We start from the raw sequence: 13,915 nt of genomic DNA, 5'->3' as shown, positions 1-13,915 counted from the left end.
TAGAGTGGCTTTGTGTGGGGCTCGGAGATCTTTATTTTGGATCTAGAAATACTGTGCACGTAATACCCCAGTTTTTTAAGGAAGGTAAGTTGTTTTAATCTCTAATAAAGTATAAATCTCTCTTTAAAATGCCCTCCATTTTGGAAATTTGGGTAAAGGACATTAAGAGTTCTAAATGCTGTAGTTTTAAGTGGTCCGTAGCAATCATGCAGAGCTTCTCTCTCAAGCTGTGGGAGTTCATCTGAATTGTGTTCCCGTGTGGGTAATGCGTCATTTCTCTCTGGCTGATTTCAAGATTCTTTCTTTGTCTTCAGTTTAAAAAATTTTAATTGTAATTTGTCTTCACGTGGATTTTTAGAGGGTAACCCTTTCAGATTTACTCATCTTCTTGATCTGTAGGGATCTGTCTTTCACCCGATTTGAGACGTTTTCAGTCATTATTTAGGTACTGTTTTCCGCCCCCTGCCTGTCTCCCCTCTTGCTGCTGCTCCGGTGGTGCCAAGGTGGGTCTTTTGTTATTGTCCCATTGGTCCCGCAGGCTTTCCCCACTGTTCGTTTCCAGTCTTTTCTCTCTCGTTCAGTCGGGGGATTCTGTGGATCTTTCCTTGTGTTCACAGATTTCCATCCTCTGTCATCTCCACTTGATAAGATTGAGCCAACCAGTGAGTTTTAACTTTTTTTATGGTGTTTTTCAGCTCTGTGATTTCCATTTGCTTCTTTTTTTCTTTTTGGTAACTTCTATTTCTTTCTGAGATTTACTCGTTTTTCTTTTTTTTTTTTTTCAGGGGAATTTGTAATTTATGGTGAAAGCATTTTTATGATACCTGCTGTAAAAATCCTTGTCAGATTATTCCAGCGTCTGGTTCATCTTAGTGTTGGCATCAGATATAATTGTCTTTTTGCATTCACATTGTGCTTTTCCTAGTTCTTGGTATGACAAGTGTTGTTTTGTTTAGTTTTGTTTTGTTTTTAATTGCATCCAGGATACTTTGTTATGTTAGGAGACTGTAGGTCATATTTACATTGTTTGTTTTAGTAGGCAATTACCTTGTTTATGGTCTGTGTGTGGACCTTAGCCTTCTTTTTGTAAGCTGTGGTGGTTCTGATGGTGATTTAATTTTTGTGCTTTTTCAGTGTTACCTCAGTTTGCTTGGTTTATCTGATGCTGCTGGAGCTCCCAGTTAACTCTGCCATGCCTGCCTGAAGGGACCAGCAGGTACCCTAGCCAGGAGGCTGGCTGTCATCCGGGGAAGGGGGGGTGCCAGAGTCCCCTACCCATGCTTCTGTCTGCCCTGCTGTCTCTGGGAAGGGGGAGAGGGTCTTGGGCTCACAGGGCCTAAGAGGCTTCCTGGACCAGGCTGATGCTTGTGACTGGGTCTCCTTTCCAAGTTGGGACCTAGGGGACAAAGCTTGTGCTACGTATTTCTCAATCATATTTTTAATTAAGGGTTTTGATTGAATGTTAACTTATTTTGGTGAGACATCATGTTTCTTCAGAGGTCCTTCTTTTTTTTTTTAACGCTTGGTCTCTTTCACTCGCTTGTTTTCCTTTTTCTGCCTTTTAAATATTGCGATTACCAGTATCCCCAGGTCTTCTTTCACTCCCTTCTAACTCTGGTACCGTCACTTCGCTAATTTCTACTACTGCAGCCAGCGTACCCACAACCACCATTACCGTCTTCCTCCAGATACAAAACACATGTGAAGGCACTTAACACAGTACCAGGGCACAAAAGATTTTTGTTCCCCATCCCCTTCTCCCCCTTTACCATAAATCTCCTTGAATGCCTCCTGCAGGTCTCTTGCCTCCTGTAAGGCTTTCATCGCCCACCTGTTGAAGCTAGAGGCCTTCGCTTCATCCTTCAGTCCTTCATTGCTCTGGCCACCACCTTCACCGGTCGCATCTAGTCTGCTCAGAGCTTCCCGAATCTGATCTGTCGCTCCTGCCCGAGGACAGACCCTGATCTCCCTTCACTTCACATATGATACAGCTCTGTTGCTTGGTGCATACACATTTACAATTGCTGTATCTTCTCGGTAGATTGACCCTTTATTTTTATGTCCCTAATGATGTATTTGCTCTGAAGTTTACTTTATTTGATAATAACATAGCCAATTCTGCTTTTTAAAAAAAATAATGTTTGTATGGTATATGTTTATCCTTTAACTTTCAGCCTACATATATCATTATATTTGAAATGAAACATACATACTTCTACACTATGTAATTGGATATAATTTTTTTATATCCTCTTTGCCAATATCTTTTAGTTGGTATATTAGACCACTTAGACTGACTGTAATTATTGATATGTTAGGGCTTAAGTCTGTCATTTTATTTTATTTTTTCTGTTTGTTCTTTTTGGTTTTCGTTTCTCAGTTTTTTTCCTGCCTTCGTATGATTTACTTGAAGATTTTTTAGAATCCGCTTTTGATTTTTGAGTGTTTCACTTAGAATAGCTTTTTAAGTGATTGTCTAGGTGTTACATTACATATACATGATTTATCAGTCTTTTGGTGTCACCCTTTTACCAGTTTGAATGAAGTATAAATACTTTCTCTCCCTTTACTATCCTTTACCATCCCTCAATTGTAATATAATTGTATATAATAACTACATACATTGAGAACCACATTATCAGTGTTATAATTTTTGCTTCAGTCATCAAACACAATTTAGAGAACTCAAGAGGAGACCGAATATCAGCCTTTGAGTCGCCAATAACAGATTTCCTAAAGCTTATTTGACCGATTTCTGTCAGCGTTGCCTGGTGGTGCCAGTTCAACACACAGTACCATGAAAGCAAGTCTGTTGGAGGTGATTGGGACAAATATTGATAACTAAAGATCCTTTTGCACTTCTCCAGTTAATATGTGCTAGTATTGCTAATATTATAAAAGCTATAGTAATAATTGAAACAAATTATTTGTTTGATTGCTAGAGCTGCCTTAACAAAGTACTACAAACTGAGGGGCTTAAACAACAGAAACTTATTGTCTCTCAGTTCTAGATGCCTGGAGTTCACCATCAAGGTGTTGGCAGGGCTGTGCTTCCTTGGAAGTCACTAGGGAAGGGACCGGTTCATGACCCTGATGGTTTCTTTTAGTCCCTTGGCTTGTGGTGGCATAACTCCAGTCTCCACAAGGTGTTCTTTCAGTGTGCACCTTTTTATTAGGACACCAGTCACGTTGAATTAAGGGCCCACCCTACTCCAGCATGACTGAACTTAACTAATTATACCTGCAATGACTATTCCCAAAAAGGTCACATTCTGACGTTCCGGGGGTGAGGACGTCAGCATGTGGATTTTTGGAGGATACAATGCAACCCGTAACATGGCAATTGGATTAACTTATCATAGTTTATATAAGTGTTCAGATATATTTTCTAATAGCTATAATGAAAGGAGTTTATATACTCTAAAAAAAAACGGTACAAATGTCAGGCGGGAATTACATGCCCTTGAATCCTGTGTATCCTGTGAAGTTTACCTTGGTTCTGTTGTAGCAAACAGCTTACTTCATACTTGTGATTTGCCACCTTTTAAAGTCTTGTCATATCTTTCTTTAATCACATCTTAGAGTAAGCATTAGGGTTCAACCCTTTTCGTTTTGAAAAATCTTAATACCTATTTAAACCTTAATAATAAAGTGTTAAAACAGGAGAGATTTTCAAAATAATGGCATTGGCATATTTAATTCGCTTTTCATTTAAAGATGGTTCTAATGACATCTCACTTTTTTTTTCCCGAGTATTAAATTACCCTAGGCAAGTTTACCTGATTATATTAATCATGCTAAATATGAAACTGCCTTACTTTTAGGTGTTAGAATTTACAGAAGCTATATTTATGCCTTTCGATAACATTCATTACAACTTACATAGTGAAAACTACTAATAAGAATGTAGATTGTTTCTTCTATTCTAAAATCTTTGTATGCCCTACATAGAAGTTGGGGGGTTAGGCATGAGGTGACGCTAATTTAGGACTGTCACAGTTCCTTCTGGAATAAAAGTTGTGCATTCCTGATACTGTCCCTTTAAAACGTATAGTGTAAGTCATTATGGCCTCGGTAGCTCCCAAGGTATGTACTGGGTTATTGTACATCCAGTGAAATGTGGCACTCTCCAGAAGCCTTTCTGCTCAGCTTCTACGCTGTTCTGTCTTTGGGAGGACAAGACTAAGAAACAGTTTGAAATGAAAACATTAGTAAAATCATAGATAATATCGATTGACTGATTTTTACGCACAATGTGTAGAACAGCCAGCAGATTCTGGGACTGTGCCATTAATATATACTTAGGTTATGCAGGATTTTGTCTTAATATGCTCTGTATTTATGTAAAGCATAATTCTGAATCCATTTGAGTAATGTACATTTAGCATAAGCAGAGTCGTAGGCTGGCATTATTAAAATGCATAGAGCTGAAATCCTGAGCTTCTGCTGAAATATGCTTTTAATCGAAGCCGAATTATGGCGATATATTATCCACGTAAGCCTGGTTATATCAGAGTTTGGCTTGCATAGGAGCTCTTTGCTCCGTGAGAACTGTACAGTAACCCATATGTTGTGGTTTGGCATTTAAATATGCTATAGTATGTATATCTGAATTGCTTGATACAGTGTTATCTAAGCATATGTTATCTTGTAGAAGATGCGTCTTGTAGCCAAGTAGCTTTGAAAAGAATTTGTCAGTTATAATTGTATTTACCAATGATTGATGGTCATTCATAAAAACACACATTGTTTTAATAGAAGCTCTACTTTGAGCCTTTGGAATAAAAAACAATCAGGAATGAAGGAGGCATTCACTGGTGGTACATTTTGTTTACTTTTATAATTTTATTAAATTATAATTCACACTTTCCATAATAGGTCTAGGGAAAAAAATAGCTTATAGATACTACCATTTTCCTGTAGATTAAATTTTAAGTGTTCTAAGCGGGAGCCTAAAATGATCAGCATCAGTGAGGATACTAATGAAAACTTGATTTTCTAATTTCACCCTGCAAAAGGAGGTCTTTGGGGCACGACAGTGTGATAACATATGGTATCTGTTGTAATAAGTAATGTTCAGGCAAGAAACGGTGCCTGATGCTAATGCATCTTTAGGTCATTGGTGCGGTTTTTCCTGCTGTATGTTACTGTAGTCAGTGCCCACAAACACAGGTGAACTGGATGGTGGTGAGGGAAGGCCTCCCCTCACGCCAGCTTACAGAGAGAGAGTCTCCCACTCTGCTAACGTAGGAGCTTTCTCTTCTTATTCATGTGTTTTAATTAACAGCTACATTTAAAATATTTCCCACATACACATACCTGGTTTTGGTCACTTCAGCTTATGCTACTTTTACAGAGCGTAGATAATATAGGATTTTGCATGTTTGGGACCAGTTTTTATGGCAGAAGAGCCTCCCACATTCTCATCCCAGAGCGACTGACGTCAGATGTCAGGTGGTCCTCTTGTAGTCAGGAATAACCACGTTTTGAAACCGTGAATCCTGTGATTATTAACGATTGCCTCATCAGTAAGCTGTTGTCCTCTTTCTGTCACATTAGGATCTTTTTCAGCAAAGGGATGAGTTAATAAATGTCCCTATGCCCTGCTTCCAGATTCATCTTTTTAGAGATGATCTTTGCTTATATAAGCTCCTTTGTTCTACACGGCAAGGATTTCTTTTGTACAAGTCCAGCTCTACAGGTTGATTCCAGACCTGCGACCTGTAATTCAATAGAGCAGTGCCCTGTTTACAAAGTCCAGGTTTCCTGTGCTGTCAGTTAGGGCAATCAGCACAAAGACCAAGTACTTTTGGAACTAAATAAGCAATGAGAAAAACATCCAGGGCTGCCGGTAACCCTTCACAGGAAACGTAACAGCCTTTGACTACAAGGCGTCAGCTGCGGTAGACGTCTGCTGAGAACGAAATCTGACATTCTCTCCGGCCGTGTTCCGCCGATAGCTCGCAGCGTAATCTCTTGCTGCGGCTCACGGGAGCCCCTTCAGAGTCTTGCGCTCTCATCCCTAGCCTAAGTGGTCCTGTCATGACAGACATCCACACCTGTGTTCTGTCACATGTGCGTGTCATGTAGGCCTCTGTCGTGGAGCATCAGAGTATTTAAAATCGGGGGATCAACTAAACTGAGAATTTGCCCCTGATCTATGAAGAAAACATCTCTACCGACAAGTTCCAGCCCTTTGAACAGTTCCAGAAAGGCTTCCATGCTAACGTATAGGCCACTGTACCTCTGAGGAGCAGAACCGTCTGGCCGGGCAGAAAGCAGAGAAGGGTTGTCGTATCCTGGGGCTGGCACAGAATTTTAACCATTTAGACAATTAGTGTTTCTGTGTAAAGCCCTGTGTTTATGTGTTTTTAATTTAACTTGTTTGCTTTCCGATACATTTGATGGCTTTGCTGATGGTCTGGATAAGGCTTGCAGTAGCTGTTTATATGATTGTTTATATATAAGTTTCAAAGCCAACAAAAAACATCTGCGAGTTAAAGTGAAGTGACTTGAATCCATCTGGATCAGTCAGAAATCTTGTTTCACTTACTTCAGCAATCAAATGGTAGTGCAGAGTATAAAACCAACCAGCAAACAACAAAGGTGCCCCCTGCCTAGAGGTTCCAAACTGCCGTCGCACGCCTCGGGCAGACGCTTAGAGCGCCCTCAGGAGGAGATGGCGGGGACGCGGGTCATGGTCCTTGTGTGTTTCTTGCTCCTGTTGTTCACAGCGGCTTTGAGCAGAGGGTCTCAGACACATTTTCTAATGAGAGATGGTTCGTTTTAAACTCCTTCCTGAATTTATATCTAAGGAGATAGGAATAAAGATTAGAAGTGAAAGATTAATCTTTTAAGTGTGTCATTGAGTAGAGATTTTAAATTACATAATTAAATCAATAATTGAGTATAGATCTAGAGTAGAAAACACAAATGTCTGCAGGGTCCTGGCAGGGTCCTGGCGGGCTCCTTGGCTGTGTGCCTATTGACGAGCTCCCAGGAGGCCCTTGCTGAACACGGGAGACGGGAGAGACCCCACCACCAAAAGGTGCCTTGTCCTTGAAATCTATGCCGGTCTCGTGGGAATAAATGACTTTTTTTTTTTTGGCATTTTCTGACTACTACTGAATTTGAGAATCTTTTAAAATATTTATTGGACATTTGGATTTGATTTTTTTGTGAATTTCTTCTTTATATTCTTTCCCCCTTAGTGGAATTTTTATAATTTTCATGTAAATTTGTAAAACTTGTATATTATAAATGTTAACATTACTGAGGTCTAACTTTCAGATACGTATTCAGGATTTCTGTCTTCTTCATTGGCTGTGCTTAGAGCATCTTTTGTCTTACAATGTACTTTTCGTTTTTATCGAATCAGGTTGTATAATCTGAAGTCCGGACAAGGGAGGTGAGCCGTTAAAGCCTTCACAGATGTGGTAGTGATGAACTGAATGATAGTTAGGACGACAGGTGAAGGAAATATGTTCCATGGAATAACATGAGCAGAGGTTTGGATGTGAGAAAAATACCAAGCCTCCCATAGGCCAGCTAGCAAAGGTACAGAACCAGAACCAGCAAGTAGGGCGGGCGGCGGGAGGCATGTGGTTCCACAGGATGTGGTTGGGCTTCATCTTACTGGCAGTCAGGAGCCATCCGACGTTTTGAGGAGAAGAGGAATAATATAATTAGATGTATGTTTTAGCAAGTTTTGGAAAGATAAATACTACAATACTAGCTGTGATTAGGAAAGGTTCTAAGACACAACAATAGAGGCAAGCTTGCTTTAGTGAAGAAGTGATGAGAACCGAAAACAGGAGTAGTTTGTGAACCTTTGTAGGGGCCGGCTACGCAGCAGATGGACTGTGGAGGACAGGGGGATGTGTTGAAGCCGCCTTCCAGAGCCTGTGTTCATTGGCGACTGCATAACAAGGCTGCGTAACAGTGAGGGACACGTATGGGTCTCAGGTTGGGGTGGGATGGGGAGAATACAGTTTTAGCTTAAAACACAGGGAGTTTGTGATACAGACAGAACATCCAGGTGGAGATATCTGGTAGTCACCTGAGAACTGAAATCCAAGGCGAAAAACGTGAGTGGAGTTGAAGATGTAAATTTAAGAGCTGGTAGAGGTAGTAGCCGAAGTCGTGAAGGGAATAAAGTTACCCAGGAATTGTGTAAAACAGTTTAAGGAATTCAAGATCAAAACCGAAGGAAGATGATGACTCTTTGGGAGCCCGAGGAAACCACAAGAACAGTCAGGAAGGAGAGTGGGGAGGCATGGGTGGCAGATGCACCCAGTGTGAACTGCTGTGTGACAGGGGAGAGGAGGTGCAGGAGTGCTGACCACATGCTGGGAGAGGAGAACGAGCACTTCACAGCTGGCGCTGATATTGACCCTCTGTAAAGACAGGAGAAGCCAGGCTGGGGGGACGCGGACCAGGACAGCTCATGCCTTTCTCATGCGTGTGCACAGACCTGTAAGAGCCTTCGCCTCTTCACACCTATAAGAACCTTCTCGTGTGCACACCTGTAAGAGCGTTCTCCTGTGCATACCTGTAAGAGCCTACTCAGTAGCTCTGGATTTATGACCCCTGTGAAATCATCTGTTCAGCACGGTCTAACCATTAAAAAGGATGGTTATCAAAATTTTCAATTAAACTACGAACTAGACATGTAATACACAACAGTTAATATTTGTAATATATGAAGAACTCGTATGACTCGAGATGACACGAGAACCCTAAGATATCAGAAGGTGAATAGAAAAAGGACACAATTGAAAGATATGAAGAACTGAACTACATCGTAGAAAAATGATCCATTTTATTACTAGAGAAATGTAAACTAAAAAATGACATTTTTATTTATGAAATAATCTATTCCAAACAGTACTTTCAAGTGTCTGTGATTATTTATGCCAAGTTTTCTCAGAAATTTAGCTTTGTCTTCTGAGACCCCATAAAAAGGACTAATCGAGCTTAAATGCTAACCCAGGGGTTTCTACTATGTTGCTTTTGATCACTGGTGCTCTAAATCTACATATTAACTTAGGAAATTCTACAGTATATGCCAATCATCATCATGTGGAACCACAAAGAAAAATATATAGTAGATATTATATTTCATTAAAGTGACAGATTGTAGTAAAGGGCTGTGTTCTTCTACAAAACCTGCTTCTACTACTGAAAAAAAAAGTTTTTTCCTCCAGTCCAAAAGAAAGAGAGGTGTTTTTAACATTAAAATTGTTTGGAAATGTCCTATAAATGAATTCTTTATAAATGATTACATAGTAAGTAAGGGAAGGTGAATTGTTCTTCTATCAGTGACACTCTTCGCGTTCTTTTTTTTCTTTAAAGAATTACTGCGAACAATATAGTGATGGCTAGCTGTCTAATTCTTAGTATTTTCCCCCTTCTCTTTGAGAATGATGGTTTCCAACCTGAAAAGATTCATTTGCAATATTAGTGACCCGACAATTTTTTAAAATAAGAATATGTTGCCAACAAATATTGGGAGACATTTATTTGCTAAGAAGATTCCATATGAAACAAAGCCCAGAATCCAGCAGAGAACAAGGAGCGCCGCCGTGCCCATGTGGGCTCTGCTCCATGCCCCTGGGAAGGGCGATCAACGGCAGCCTGCCCAAGCCCCTGGAAGCAGCAGGGGGCTGGGCGATTGTTTGCCGCCTAGGATGTCAGGGTATCACGTGGCAGGTGACGTCAGCGTACGTCGGTGCCGCTGCTTGCCCCGCGCTGTCAAGATGTGAGCGACAAGGTGAGAGAGGGGAGAGAAGGCATAAGGAGGGCCCGCAGGAGCTGAGGAACGGAAGCCATGTGGCTACTACCTGCGCGTGCGTTACTGACCACGGGCGTTTCTGCATCAGTGTCATTGGCAGTCCGCTGCAGAGGTGGCACGTGTCCTCACACAACCAGCACACCTTGCCCCGTGCAGGGCTCAGAACAGGCTCCAAATTCAGCCGCGCCTCCCTGCCCTGGGGGCTGTGAATATGCGGGAGGGGCGGGAGCCACGTGCCGTGCCGCGAATGTCCGTGTAGCTCTGGGCAGCCTGCAGATACCTCCTGTGGGTGAGGCCCCACATCAACGCATGCCCAGCACGTGCTTATCACACTGCTGTAGGCACCGTGTGGTGTCAGGGGGGCCCAGGGTAACGTTTTGACTTCCACGTAGCTCTAATCCATTTCCGGTGTCAGACAAGCCTAGCTAGCTTTGCGGAAGGAAGGCTGTTAAAGAAGAATGTTAAGGAAGGATATAGAGAAATGCTAAGTCATGGGACGCAGGCTAAACGTGTGCCAGTCCATCAAGAGGCGAAGTGACAGTGAGGGCTGGAAGAGTCCAGAAAGGCTTCCGGAGGCCGACAGAGTGTCAGTAGCCCCTGAAGGAGGGGACGGGGCTTGAGGGGGGAGGCACATGTGCCAGTACTTGGGCCTTGGTCTCTGAGAAGACTCCTGAACAGAGTGGTTTCATCTCAAATGTGGATTATTTTCCAGCTATAATTTTCCTTTGCCTTAAGCTATAAAAACTATAACTGTATGCTATGAATGTATTCTAAAATATATGCCACATAAAATCAAAGCCCTTATCCAAATGCTGGTATGAGACGTCTAGGATTTAGTGGCCTTGTAACTGAGCTCTGAAATAGCACAATTTCCCATTTTTTACTCTTTCCATTGGCTTAAAATGGGAGTTCAGGGTACAGCAAAATCATTTCAGGTCTTTGTGATGGGCTTCTTCACAGGATTAATCTGAGAGAAAGATGAATACTTGGTCTTTGTAGGGTGACAGATTCAGCAAGATGTCTCCATGGTTGAAGGTGATCTCCTGGAGGGAGAAATAAAACCTGTGCCCCAAGTGGAGGGGAGCTGTCAGCCTTCTGTGAGTGCTGTCTTCTTTTGTAACTTTTCCATGTCTCATATCTTTACAGGTTTGGAAATCACCTGTCTATGAAAAGTGTTAAACTTTTCTATAAAGCATCCTATTAAAGACAATCTAACCTTGAAACCAATTACTTAAATACCTCACGTTATAAAAAAATGAAAAATTCTCAAGTCCCTTTCTCAAAACAGCACTATTGGATCTTTGCTTTCTATGAAATTAGCTTACCTCCTTCCAAATAACAAAGAAAATCCAATCATTATTATAGGTGATTATGGGATAATTATCAGACTAATTTGTAATCAGCATTTTCAGATGAGTGTTGATGTGGACACACTTGCCCTTGGTTCACCACACACATTAGACATTAGAGGCTCAGACGTTGTCACCCGTGTCCCCTTGCTAGTCATCTGTGACGCAGCTCACGCTAATACTCCAGTGGCCAGTAATCAACGTGTTGCCTGTTAAATGAAGAAATTTTCATCACTGTCTTTATGAGCACCACCCCTGTTTCCTCTCTTCAGCACACAGCGGGGAGATAGATAAAAATATTGTAGCATCTAACAAGCCGACATTGAAATTTCATTCTAAAACAGCAAATTAAATCTGTCTCTGGTGGTTCCAAATTATGTAAAATAAAAAAGAAACTTTTATCACTGATAGGTCTTGTCATTTCTATTCAGTTGCATTTTAAAAAAAATTGATGAATTAGAACTTTTTATCCTTCCAAAGAAACTCATCAACCCTGCTCATTGTTATTCTTGGAAGGCTTACTTCCCAGGTGTAAAGTTCTCTGAAAATTTCTTTTTACCTTTTATCATCATTTAGTTTTCCTAATAATGCTGCTACTATAATAGCTTTTTATGAACCACGAACATGATGTTTTTCAAAAACCAAGCCAATCATTTATGCCTTTTGGATCAAAAGGAGAGAAGTATAGCAAGAAACACTTTCCTATTGTGTTGATAGCTAGTTTTGTGATTTCATGATCCACTTCCCCTAAGTTGCTCACGGGCCCAATACACTGTCAGTCAGCTCTTCAGTTTGAGTGGTCCCGGCTGCAGCTGTTTCGCACTTACAGGTCGTGTCATTCAGGGCTCCCTTCCAGATCCCCCTTTTCCTGTCACGGTCCTTTCACTCGGGGCGTGTACAGATTGGTGCAGGGGTAGTCAGAGACCATCCTGTACCGTGTTAGCTGTCTTGCAGCACGCAGTGTCTGCTGCAAAGAATCTGATTTCCCAACTGAAATAGGAAGTGCTGGAATCACAGGATGAAGTAAAAAATAACAAAAGTGATATCCTGTGAGCCTTTTCTGTTTGTTTACTCAGTACCTGACCAAGGGCCTAGCACATATTTAGTGCTCAGTATTGTTGCTTTAGTTGATACTGTTATTTTGAATGATTTAATCAGCCAATTGGTCTTTGGGTAGTCATGAAGAATATGATTTCAGTACAGAAGAAATATTTGCCATGCCTAAAACGAAACAAAATTAAATTGTTTAGTTTTACAAGCGTAGCAGTTAGTAGCGAAAGGATGGGAGGTTCTGGGTTTGAATTTGGAAGGGTCATAGGTGATCGGATGGTCCATGAGAATCCATGGTGGTCTCGCCATTTGTTCCTTGGCTGGCCAGTGACTGACAGGGCCGCGTGGCAGTGGAGCCACAAGATAGCAGTGACAGTTCCTGATCGTATCGCCGTCAGTCTGATCCTGAGGGACTCTTACCTGTAGCTACTTGGGAGTTAGGAAAGATGGAAGGAAAAGAACTGTTAGGCCTAGCTCATTTGATTTTCCTTTATAGATTTTTTTTTTTAATTACACCAGTCTATTTTAACATTTTTCTGGTTCTTGGCAATTCATTGTTACTCTTATCGTATATTTGATAACAACCCTCTGAGGCAGGTAAGTCATATATTGTTCTTATTTTATAGAAGCTGAAATGGACTCTAGAAAGGCCAGGCGATTTGTCTGCATTTCCATAACCAGTAATCAACAGAACTAGATCGGGAACTTTGTCATTTTCTTTGTGTATGGCATATCATCAATATCAACAACTCCCAGCTTACCTTTAACAAGCCTATGCTACCTTGAGCACATTTCCTACATGAGCACTGTAAATTTTCATGTAGCTGCTTGCAGCAAGTAAAGTTGCCAAGAAAAAGGCAACAGAAAAAAAAAAAAAAAAAATGCAATAGATCACCTCTTCAGAGGCACCTGAGCCGTCTAAATCATCCCCACCAAAAACCATCATAAAATTTAACAAGACCAGTAAATTAAATGTTTAATATTTGTTTACACTACGTGAATATTGGTTTTATGTCCAACATTTAATCCAATATCAAAATTTTATCTACTTTGTGTTTAGAGTTCATTTAGCCTTAGCATGTGAGTATATTTATGTCCTTTTTATACGTCTTAAAACATAATCTAAATTTATTGCTGTTCAAGCTTTGTGTTATTCATTCAGCATCCAGCAAAGAATATTGAAAACCAACTATGTGCCATAGTGCTCAAAACTTAAAAAATAAAATGATGATCAGGAAAATCCTATACTGTTTCCGTGACTTAGTTAATGCTGAGTTCTTGGTCAGAGTTGCTGCCATCAATTATAAAACATATTCATTTAACCAAGCATGGTTCAGTCTGCTGGATGGTTTCGAGGGATCAAAGGCAGGGAGGAGCAGGTCCTGCATTTGTAGTAAACAAAACGTCGTGTAACTAAACCAGATTCCTCAAGTCTGCTGAAGATCATTGGGTTTGATTCTCAAATTAAGTAGAGTTGAATTGTTTACCTTTTGAAGGTATATTCCTTTATTTCAGCTCCTCAGTACAACTTAGAAAAATCTATTACAATATTTTTAGAATATTATATTGTGCTAAACCTCAGCCGTATAAATTGCGTTTTATATACACAGTGATGCATTAATGACCCAAAAGACTGGATATGTCTTCAGTAGTTGAGCACAATTCTGATTAGATCCTATGTCAATAAAAGAGTACTCTTTCATTGATATATTTTACTGGTATC

The 13,915-nt window shown here is 40.7% G+C and overlaps 1 protein-coding gene across 4 annotated transcripts in view; it reads left to right on the top strand.

Moving 5' to 3' along the window:
• The window catches only part of ZNF407 (zinc finger protein 407), a 519,604-nt gene that overhangs the window by 324,871 nt on the left and 180,818 nt on the right, over positions 1–13,915 (top strand). The gene's annotated exons all lie outside the window — the stretch shown is intronic.

This window comes from Balaenoptera physalus (assembly GCF_965194825.1).
Source record: "Balaenoptera physalus genome assembly, chromosome: 12".
NCBI lineage: Eukaryota > Metazoa > Chordata > Mammalia > Artiodactyla > Balaenopteridae > Balaenoptera > Balaenoptera physalus.
Note: the sequence above shows the minus strand (reverse complement) of the source record. Positions and strands in the feature narration are given on the sequence as shown.